Here is a 12,490-nt window from a genome sequence, read left to right as displayed (position 1 = left end):
CACTCCCAAACTCATTCTACTAGGCTACAATCACCCTGATACCAAAACCAGACAAAGATATCACAAAGAAAGAAAACTACAGGCCAATAACACTGATGAACATAGATGCAAAAATTCTCAACAAAATACTAGCAACAGAATCCAACAGCACATTTAAAGGATCATACACCATGATCAAGTGGAGTTTATCCCAGGAATGCAAGGAGTCTTCAATATACACAAATCAGCCAATGTGATAAACCATATTTACAAATTGAAGGAGAAAAAACATATGATCCTCTCAACAGATGCAGAAAAAGCTTGTGACAAAATTCAACACCCATTTATGATAAAAATCCTCCAGAAAGTAGGCATAAAGGAAACTTAACAGAGTAAAGGCCATATATGACAAACATACAGTAAACATTGTTTCCAATGGTGAAAAGCTGAAACCATTTTCTCTAAGATCAGGAACAAGACAAGGTTGTCCACTCTAACCACTATTATTCAATACAGTTTTGAAAGTTTTAGCCACAGCAATCAGAGAAGAAAAAGAAATAATAGGAATCCAAATCAGAAAAGAAGAAGTAAACCTGCCACTGTTTGCAGGTGACATGATACTATACATAAAGAATCTTAAAGGTGCTACCAGAAAACTACTAGAGCTAATCAAAAAATCTGATAAAGTAGCAGGATAAAAAATTAATGCACAGAAATCTTTTGCATTCTTATACACTAATGATGAAAAATCTGAAACAGAAATTAAGGAAACACTCCCAATTTAACATTGCAACAAAAAGAATAAAGTACCTAGGAATAAATGTACCTAAGGAGACAAAAGACTTATATGCAGAAAACTATATGACAGTGATGAAAGAAATTAAAGATGATACAAACAGATGGAGAGATATACCATGTTCTTCGTTTGGAAGAATTAACATTGTGAAAATGACTCTACTACCCAAAGCAATCTACAGATTCTGTGCAATCCCTATCAAACTACCAATGGTATTTTTCACAGAACTAGAACAAAATATTTCACTATTTGTATGGAAACACAAAAGACCCCAAATAGCCAAAGCAAACTTGAGAAAGAAAAACGGAGCTGGAGGTATCATCAGGCTCCCAGACTTCAGACTATAATATAAGGCTACAGTAAACAAGACAGTATGGTACTGTCACAAAAACAGAAATATAGATCAATGGAACAGGATAGAAAGCCCAGGGATAAACCGACACACATATGGTCACCTTATTTTTTGATAAAGGAGGCAAGAATAAACAATAAAGACAGCCTCTTCAAGAAGTGTTGCTGGGAAAACTGGACAGCTACATGTAAAGGAATGAAATTAGAACATTCCCTAACACCATACACAAAAATAAACTTCAAATGCATCAAATACCTAAATGTAAGGCCAGAAACTATCAAACTCTTAGAGGAAAACATAGGCAGAACACTCTATGACATAAATCGCAGCAAGATCCTTTTTGACCCACCTCCCAGAGAAATGGAAATAAAAACAAAAGTAAACAAATGGGATCTAATGAAACTTAAAAGCTCTTTCACAGCAAAGTAAAACATAAATATGATGAAAAGACAACCCTCAGAATGGGACAAAATATTTGCAAATGAAGCAACTGACAAAGGATTAATCTCCAAAATGTACGAGCAGCTCATGCAGCTCCATATCAAAAAAACAAACAACCCAATCCAAAAATGGGCAGAAGACCTAAATAGACATTTCTCCAAAGAAGATATACAGATTGCCAACAAACACTTGAAAGAATCCTCAATATCACTAATCATTAGAAAAATGAAAATCAAAACTAAAATGAGGTATCACCTCACACCAGTCAGAATGGCCATCATCAAAAAATCTACAAACAATACATACTGGAGAGGGTGTGGAGAAAAGGGAACCCTCTTGCACTGCTGGTGGGAATGTAAATTGACATAGTCACTATGGAGAACAGTATGGAGTTTCCTTAAAAACTAAAAATAGAACTACCATACGACCCAGCAATCCCACTACTGGGCATATACTCTGAGAGAACCATAATTCAAAAAGAGTCATGTACCACAATGTTCATTGCAGTTCTATTTACAATAGCCAGGACATGGAAGCAACCTAAGTGTCCATCGACAGAAGAATGGATAAAGAAGATGTGCCACATATATACAATGGAATATTATTCACCCATAAAAGGAAACGAAATTGAGTTATTTGTAGTGAGGTGGATGGACGTAGAGTCTGTCATACAGAGTGAAGTAAGTCAGAAAGAGAAAAACAAATACCGTATGCTAACACATATACATGGAATCTAAAAAAAAAAAGTTCTGAAGAACCTAGGGCTGGGACAGAAATAAAGACACAGATGTAGAGAATGGACGTGAGGACATGGGGAATGGGAAGGGTAAGCTGAGATGAAGTGAGAGAGTGGCATGGACTTATAAATACTACCAAATGTAAAATAGATAGGTAGTGAGAAGCAGCTGCATAGCACAGGGAGGTCAGCTCTGTGCTTTGTGACCACCTAGAGGGGTGGAATAGGGAGGGAGGGAGGGAGACACAAGAGGGAGGAGATATGGGGATATATGTATATGTATAGCTGATTCACTTTGTTATAAAGCAGAAATTAACACACCAGTGTAAAGCAATTATTCTCCAATAAAGATGTTTTAAAAAAATAGAATAAAATAAAATTCAGCATTCCTTTTTAAAAAAAAATATATATGGGATAATCTACAGAAATCACTTCCAACTTCTTAAATGATGCTTGTATTTTTTTTTTTCATATGCAAGTATAATGGAAATTTTTAAAATGTCCGTTTCCTTGTTATTCTTCTATGGACATGCCAACAATATTTTAAATTTTTTCAGTATTCCAACTTTAATTTTAAAATCAAAGACACTGGAGTGACTTAGAAGTTCCAATTTAAGCCATAGATGAAAATGTATCTGGTAAGACATGCTTTATATCCTATTTCTTCATTATGAGAATATTTTAACCCAATTCTTTGATTTAAAAATACCTCTAATAAGTCATGATGCAAAGAATCTTTCCCCATACCTCTTCTTTCAAGATATCCAATTTATTTCATCACAAAATAATAAATCTCAGGCTCAGAACCCATTTCTTAGCCAAGAATGGTGCCACTGAAATTGTTCATTGCTCCGACTGAAATTTAAAGTTGTTTAGGAAGGGTAAGGGCATGACTTTCCCATATACGTTTTAGTCCTACATCTAACATTTCATAGAAATAAATCAGGTTCCACATATTCCTGTGCTGACATCACAGGCAATAAAGATCTGCATCTTTCAGCCTGGGAAGAAGGAGGGCTTGGGATCTTCCCCAGCTTAGTATCTACTTGCGTGATGTTGGCAGGTTATGTGTGATCTTTGTAAGTAAGCCTTTGTTTCTTCATATTATATTATAGATAATAATATTTGCATCGTAGTTTTAATGGGGTAATTAAATGAGGTGGTATATGTAAAGCATATAATAGATCCTCAATGTTATTATGTACCAGCTCTTACTTAAGGTAACAAATAATTGTCCTTCAAATAGAAACATTCATAATTCATGAGTGTCCCTTTTCTACCAGTTGTCAGCATTGTCATAAATCTTGCAGAGTTATAAAATTAAATCTACATTTTTCATGAATTGAAATGTTAATGCCCTGTTAAAGCTACTGAAATGTCTCATTCTGCCACTAATTGGCTCTGTGACCAGGGACAAGAACTTAACCAATGTGAGTTTTGCCTTTGCGTTTGTAAAATGACAAGATTGCACTGCCTGAGATGAATTTTAGAGTCTCTTCCAGCTCTGCCATTCTTTTCTGTGAATCTTATAACTCAGTTAAGTTGCTGTGTGATATATATGAATTGTCATGAGACAATCACATCTCGATTATAACTGAATTCATATTCCTCTCAAAAAAAAAATGCTGCCATCTAAAACTAGTCTCCCAAACAAATATCAGGATAAAAGGAAAGAGACAGAGGGAGAGATGACAGTTACAATAATTCATATGCTCAGATTTTGTAATTTTGGAAATCTCTAAAAGTATTTCTCAAAATTTGAAGATGAATTTTGTGACACAGGTGTAGCAAAAGAAAAGCATGTAGCAGGACATGGTGGACGCTTATCCATTAGATTTACAATCTACTGTTCCACATGCAAAGCTCTAAACCCAAGATGCCTTAGTTACTGGAAATCCTAATGACTGTTGTACTTCTTTTTTTCTGAAACTGCAAAACAGACTTGTCTAATTAACCATTCCTTTGGTATTTATTTTGAAACCAACTGTGCATCTCTTGGCCCCTTCACATACAAGCGATGCCAACTCCTACACAATTCCATAGAATTCTTGCACAGTTCTTACTTGCTCTGCCCAATTTTTTTTCTTAATCTCCTCTCTATTACCTCATAAATGGTGAACATTTCAGAAATTACGATCCCATTAGAAGGAGATCTCTACACATTGCTCTATAAGACACTGGAGGAAAAATTCAAAAGATGCTGCTGCACAAAAGTGGGAAAAAGTTCCGTAAATTAAATTTCAAATGGACAGAAGAAAGTTAAGTGCTGTGTATGAAGAGCCCAGATTCTCTTTGACAGATGGCACACAGTGCTTGCTGCTCGGGGCTTACTCCACTGCCAATACAGAAACAATAAACCTGCTTACTGATTTTAAAGAGATCTGTAATTAAGTTTGACATTCGAACAGATAAAGGTTTACCAAGGCAGCGCAGCCAGGATTTAAGGGGTCTTAAAATGGGATCCTATTTAATTGATGTAAATGTCATTCCCAGGATGGCAAAACTTCAGGAACTCCAACTTGTGTGTGTAGGTGTTCATGGCTGTGAGTACACGCACGTGTGCACAATGAGTTCTAAAGTTTTAAGTGGTGTGTACCCATCTGAAATTTTCTTGAGCTTAGAAAAGCAAAGGTTGCAACCCCTTACAATCAGTTGCCCTGGGCAAGCAAGAAAAATATCTGTCAAGACCCAGGTCTCACTGTTAAGGCTGGAGTTGAGAAATGCCCTCCAAATGCCTTCAAGTCAACATTAGCTATGACAGAAGCAAGACTATTATTTAACGGTAGCAGCAAATGTCAAAAACAAACTGTGCCTGGCGTTTTGACAAGACACTTTTGAAAGAGAACCACTTCTTCAGCACGTGTGTAACCATGGGGGAGAACGCGACAATTAATACCCTGAGGTCTGGTAATAGGATTTCCAGGGTGCTTGGTGGTTCCTTTCTGATACACATGAAAGGCGTAGGCAAGTGGCGGACATGGGCAAAAATAACCCAAAGAGATGAAGCCTGGAGAAAAGGGCTGATAGGTTAGAAATCAAGTGCCGTGTGGCTAATTAAAATGTAACTCCTTCTATGGGAAAGTGCACCCTCACAGTGGTGACACTATAAAGTATGAGGACAGAGCCATCATCCCTAGGTAAAAATAAGATGCTGACAAAACCTATCTACTATTTCCCATACCCTTCCTTCCCTCTGGTGTCCTCATGCCATCCTGCAGCATCTCACCTGAGCTTCCCTCCCTGGATGACATCCCAGCCTAACCTGGCCAAACCTCCAGCTGAACAATTACTCAGTATAACAACGACCAGCCAGTGTTCTGTCCTGCTTCCTTAGGAACCTGCTCGCTGTTGACTAACCTGGTGAGGAAAGCTGTGGACGGTGGTCTTCGGCGGAGTAGATTCTGCTCCCTTCCATTTTGATAAAAAAATTAGGGAAGTTATCCTGATGCAGAGGGGATGCCAACGTGCTGGAACAGTACAGTACCCATACTTTGAAATGAATAGACAGGAGGGAAAGAAGAACTAATATTTCACTGGACGCCTGTTTACATATTACTGCATTTAATGGTAATGGCCCTCCAAGAAAGGTGGGAGTGTATCTCCATTTTGTAGATGAAAAACTGAAGTTTCAAGAGCTTGGGGGACTTGCCCAGGGTCCCAGTCTGTAAATAACTCCTTGGGTGACACAGATCAAGCCTGAGTTTGTTCAATTCCCAAGGCTCTTTCCTGACTCTGCTCAACCTCAGGATTGCGCCTTGATCAGCCACAGGATGTTCTTTTTCAGTAAAAGTCTGATGACGATGGGAATGCTCTGGGCTGTGCTAGACGGGGTAGCCTCAACACGCAGGGCTCCCACAAGTAACCCCACGGGCAGCTGGGGGCCCTGTCTAAGCAGAGCACGTCCTGCTGGTAGGCTCTTTCGGAACCACTTAAACCCCCAGAGTGAAGTGAAGCCATGTTTTAAGTCTGTCCTCCCACCACTTCCTCAACCTGCAATCTTCACCACCTCCAGACCGGACTTTGGAGTCTTCAGAGAACATCCGCCTGTCTGTCCATGTGGTGTTCCTGTCCATCCTATGCCCAAGAGAACTGTCCTCCCCTCCTCGAGCTGGCCTGACCCGTCAGTACCTGTGCCCCTGCCTTCCAGATGCCTTTCCCGGGCCACCGTGTTAACATCCTCTTCCTACTCTAATGGAACTTACCGTCTATACAGCTCGCGTGCATGGATCCCACCAGGCCAGTACTTACGTATTGTGGGCACATCAAAAGCTAGACCGGCCAGCACAATAATTCACACAGACTTCTCTCAGATTTAACTTTTTAATAGGTCAGAAGTCAAAACCTGTTAAAAATTTTATCTCCTTTCTATGCTGTCAGATTTCCACATGGGACTGTGTCTGTGGAGGCTGAGGTAGGATGTCTGCTATCAAGAGAGCCTTCAGGTTCAAGTCCAGGCATTCCCTGAGGGCTAAAGTCGTCAGGCTCTCTAAGTATGCTTATGTTAACTTCCTAGAGAAGCCGGATCCCAGAGTGAAGCAACACGTGAAACACACGTCTATGAAGTCAAGGTCGCATTCGTTGTCAGAGATGCCTCAGTGCCAAGTCACTTAGTGATGGTCTTGGAAATCTGCTGGAAATGTACATGCAAAATAGTTTGCAGGGACTTTCAGGGACCGTACCATGTGGTGGTGAGAATCCTTGACTGTTGGAGCGAAGTTAGACCGGAGTTTGAAATGCTGCTCCGCCATTCAGAAAAACGTGGATGTTGGCAGCTGTAAAACGATCCTTATCTGTGTGGTAGGGACATTTGTAGGAAGCACTAAGGAAACACTTGATTCACTCCCTCCCCCTCACCCCCTCCCTTTCAGATGATAGGAAAAGACAAAAGTGGACTCCTTCCTTCTTCCCCACCCTTCTAGGACTTGGATACAAAGTTTGTATTTTATGTATTTTAAAGGCTGTAATTTTACCACCAAAAGAATTTTCATTTCCTTAGAACTGTTCACTATGACTCACTTGTGAAGAAAAATACTGTAGTGGGAAGAGAGTGCTACAAAGTGCTTCCAACCAACTGAGGTGGACACTACCAATGATCACCTATATTTGGTTCTCCTGTCAGGGGAGGGGTTGCACATCCCAGCCCCCTTGCAGGCAGTTGGGGTCACAGGACCAGAACTAATCCTAACAAAGATTTAAGAATCACTAATTCACTTTTTGTGGGGAAAAAATAAAGTTGAACCTGACTCAACTTCATTATGAATTTTACATATATTCTAGAAGACTTGCTTCAACATATCCTGACCCGCCTTCTCTCTTGGACAGGCATGATATCAACCCACACTAGGTCTGAGGCATAGAAAATTCCGCAAAGATTTGTCTTTACAAACATCTTTAAACTTCATCTTCAGTTTGTCAGTGTTCAGGCTTCCCAAGTCCAGTGTGTGGAGACCAAGCACAGCAGCCTGCCTCCAGCTGATCCTAAGATGATGGGGCAGCAGTCTGTCCTCCTGTAATGTCCTGCTGCAAAATTTCAAGCTTTTGTGAAGGCAGAAGGAACTGTTTCAAAACAGAACTGTCACCGTCATAACTTGGTTGAGCAGACATTCCCAGAAGATCTAGGAGTGCCATGTGATGACTATAAAGGAAATAGAAATGACTTTCATTCAATGGCAGAAATTCCCAGGGAATGCATTTTAGAAACTTTTCTTCTAAAACAATCAGATTCAGCAGTTGGGTTCTTTCTTTCGTCTCCTCAATTGCTCATCACAATGAATTGGTCCACGATCACATTCCGTACAAGTTACTCAAAACATGTTTCTAAGAGAGACAAAATCTCACGAACTGAACAAACCCGTGGAAACACAGTAGTACTGAGTGAATTTATTAGTTTCAGAACAGTAATAAAAAAAAAGATAATTTTAAATGGAAATACGTTTCCTAAGTGCTCATTACTTTTAAAGCCCACCTTTGGGGAAGCCACAGAACTATGAGCAGTTACAAATCCTGCCATGACCAAGCAGAATATAACACAGTTGTGCCAGCACAGAATTCTGATTTAGAATCAAAACCGTCCCTTGCTCATGAAAATCCTTACAGACACCTCAGCCAGAGCACCGGTGAAAGGGAAAAATTGCCCACATATGGCAATCAGTGTTGACACGAGGCTCATCAATAGCCCAGTCTTTCACAGGCACATCATTATCTATCTGATCTGCCAAATCTGATCCTTAACAACATTTTCTTCAGAACAGTTGACATACCCTGGAAAAGTCTGTCTTGTAAATCACAGAGAAGGATGACAGGTTTCACAGATTTCATCAGTGATAAAAAGAAGGGAGGCATAAAGGAACAGATACAAGGATATTTACACTTCCTGGCACAATGATCTCAATGAACTAAATGTATTTCGAAGGCAAAAAAAAATCTCCATATCCCAATTTTTATTGAGACCAAGCAGGAAACCACTGACTTAACCCATTTATCTCAGCTCCCACTAAATTGAATTTTTGAAATGTGAAGACAAATCATCAGGCAAATGGCGAGATTTTACAGTATAAAAAATTGTGGGGAAGATTGAATCAGGGAGGCAGACTAGTCAACCTGTAGCTTTTCCCTCCTATCCCACATCCATAGAAACAACAAAAGATTTTTAAAAGGTAAAGGAATCTACAAGTATACTGCCAGATAAGGAGAAGTCTCCTCCATGTCTTTACCACTACAAGGAAGCCCTGAAAGCAAGAAAACAATTGAGAGCAGATAGGTGGAAAGAAACCACTGCTCACTCAAGGAAAGGATTTGCTAAAAATGAAACTAGGGACATTCAAAGCTCATAGGTGGCTAATGCTTGGAACCAGAAATACCAAGGGCAACAGACCTCATGCGTTAGAGCAGGCTCCTGCAGAAGCAGCCATCTAGCCAACCCCTCCATACTTCTACTCGCTGCTTTGGACCGGGCAGAGATAGACAGCACAGTATCTGCCCCCAGATGCAAGCGGTGCGAGCACTAAGTTCAGAGAAAAGCCTGGGAGTGTGCCCAAGGCAGACCAAGGAGTGCTCACATCCAGAGACAGGCTGGTGCAGGCGCATCCTGCCCTTCCCTGCCATGGATCTTAAGAAGAGTTTAGAACTTTAGAAGATTAATTAATATCCTCAGGAAATACAAGAATGACCACACACTGCCACACATACACACACACAGAAAGAGGGATCCTGGAAATTAAAATTGTCATCACTGAAATTAAAAGTTCAACTGATGGGATGAATGCTGAATGGGTACAGCTGAAGAGCAACTCGTTTAGCTGGAAGATCCAGTTAAGTAGTTCTTCTAGAATGTAGCACAACAGAGGAAAGCTAAGGGATCTATAGAAAACAGGAACAAAAGGTCAAAGATCTCCCAAATAGAGGAATTTTAGAAGAACGGAGAAGGTGAACAAAGGAATAATAACAGCAAACACAGAAAAAAAAATTGCCCAGGATTAAAGAGATGATGTCTCTGATTGAACAGGACTAGTAGAAGACACACTCCTAAACATCGTGTGAATTTTTAAAGCACCTAGGATGATGAAACAACTCAAAATAATTACATAAAAGGGGGGAAGGGACTCTAATTGGAATTCCAATACAATCAAGGCATCTGGATAAGTGTTTCACTCTAATGGTCATGAGCCCACAGAGGAGACCTTCCTTTCCACCCAGCCTCTGCGACCATTCTAGTACCGTCCATACTGGTACTAACAGCTGGTCACCCAGGCCTCAGATCTCCAGCCACTTCTGTAAACCATGGAAACACAGGTGTTCAGATCATACCCTGGACCTCGAGACCTGGAAGTGAGCCATTAAATCCCTCTCTGACTACAAACCCCAAGCCGATCACCCTTCCCATCAAACAGGGTTTTGGCCTCCTTAGAGTGCTGTCCTTTCACCTCACACCGTTCTCCCATGCAGTCAGGTTAGCACTGCTGATTCAACTTCCTTCCCCAATTTGCCTGGATCCCACGATAAATCTCTTGACCTTGCATTAGGAGCCTCTTTAATTTTCCACAAAGGCTTGTGCCATGTCTACCAGCGAACTCCCCACTAGACTCAATCTGCTCCATCACAAGTGGCCTAGGCCCTGGGCTACGGAGCCCATTTAAACATGGCACCGCCACGTTAACTGACTCCACTGCAAATACCTGGTCTCCAGCCTCACCTGGGTCCTGGATGGTCTCAAAACTCTGAAGATTCTTTATTCACCTCTAGTCAGTTCCTGGGTCCGTTCTTCAAAGATACGGCCCCAATCTCCACTATTCTTTCAAAGTTCTCTAGCTGTCCCCAGCTCCCCTTACTAGTAATAAATGACAGTGCATGATCAGGCTTTTCTCAAATATATTTTGTATGCAATGATATACTTTAAATGTTAAGATAAAATAGGTTAGAGAAAAAAATGTTTCAACATAAAACAATCAGATATCATTACCTGTACTTCTAAAGTCAATTATTCCCTCCAACTGTACTTCATTCTACCAGTTACCCTCTGCCTGAAACCCCCTATTTTGGCTTCCACATCACTCTCTTATTTTTCCTCCTACTTCTGACTATACCCCCTTTATCTCCTTCACCAGCTTCTCTGCCAACAGGCCAGTGTGCCTCAGATCTCTTCCTTTTCACTATACCATGCTCCCCAGGTGACCTCATCCACTCCCACAGCTGTATTAGTGTCATATGCTGATGACTCCCTCATTACACCCAATAACCCAGGCTCAAATATCCCACTGCTTATACTCATCTTTACCAGAGGCCTCCTACATCCCTCAGCCTCAACATATCAAATCAAACTTCCATTCACCTACTTCTCTGCATTCCTTTTTCGGTTTACAGAAATACCATCCACTTAGTTTTCCAAGGGAGAAAAATTAAGTCACCTTTCCCATTTCCTCTTCCTCGACCTTTATACCCAAGTCACCAAGTTCAGATGATTTAATCCAAAATGTATCTCAGTGTGTCCCTCACTCTTCATTTCCAAGTCATTACATCTCTCTCACCTGGACCCTCCACCTTACATTACATGTATCTACACCTGTGAGAGTCAACCTGGGCTGCACATTAGAATCACCTGGGGAACTTATGAAACTCCTAATGCTCAGAGCACACCTCAGGTCAATTATATTAGAGTCTCTGGGAGTGGGATCTAGGCATCAGCATATTTTTACAAGACTCCACAGGACTCCAATACACAGCCAGATTTTTAAATTTTCCAGACATGAGCCCACAGACTGAAAGTGCATACTGAATACTAAGCAAGAAAAATAAAAACAAATTTTAAAACCAAACAAGTAAAAGTGAAACTAAACCTCGAAGATGAAGGGAAAATCATGAAAAAGCTCCTGGAGAGAAAAAAACAGATTATCTACAAAGGAAAGAAAATTCCACTAATAGCAGACTTGTTGTCTGCAACATTAGATGACAGAAGACAACAAGTTAAAAAAATCTTCAAAGTGGTGGGATTAGGGGGAAACTGTGAACCTAGAATTCTATGGCCTGCTAAATTTTTCTTCAAGAATGAAACAGACTTTTTCAGACACAAAAAGCGAAGAGTCTACCATTCACAGACCATCACTGGAAGAATTACCTTACAAAGAATACATGTCATTATGCAGGTAAGTGAGCCGAAAGATTAGAGAAGTATTTAATGATATTGACCAAGTCTGGATTCCACCTAGAAAACAGATGTGTGAAGTAGAGGCACCACTGAGAGGTTCCAAAGACCTTAATGAAGGTAAAACAGTTCAGGGCAAACAAATGAAGATTATAACAAAAGTATTACCAGGGTTCTTGCTAGCTAATTTTAATTATTTGCCTGTGCTTTCATAGAATTTAAGTTTCAGTTTTCAACTATTCAAGTTTTAAAACTTTAAATAATAAAAGCCAGGAAGCACTGCCAATATAGCAGTATTAAAAGATGTTTACCACTTTCACTGCAAAAAAAAAGATGTAATATATTTATACACTTATCAAAATATCAAAGCAATTTTATTTTTGTCAGAAATATCTTTTCTTGTTTTCTAGGTGATATACAAATAATTTAAGAACTCAAAGTGAAAATCATTCAATTCCTGTAACACTAAACTTAGTTTCCTTCATTATTTCTGAATTAATTCAACCACCCATGTTAAGTTTAGTAAATTAATCCTCAGTAATATAATTC

This window comes from Pseudorca crassidens, chromosome 6 (assembly GCF_039906515.1).
Source record: "Pseudorca crassidens isolate mPseCra1 chromosome 6, mPseCra1.hap1, whole genome shotgun sequence".
NCBI classification, from domain to species: domain Eukaryota; kingdom Metazoa; phylum Chordata; class Mammalia; order Artiodactyla; family Delphinidae; genus Pseudorca; species Pseudorca crassidens.
Note: the sequence above shows the minus strand (reverse complement) of the source record.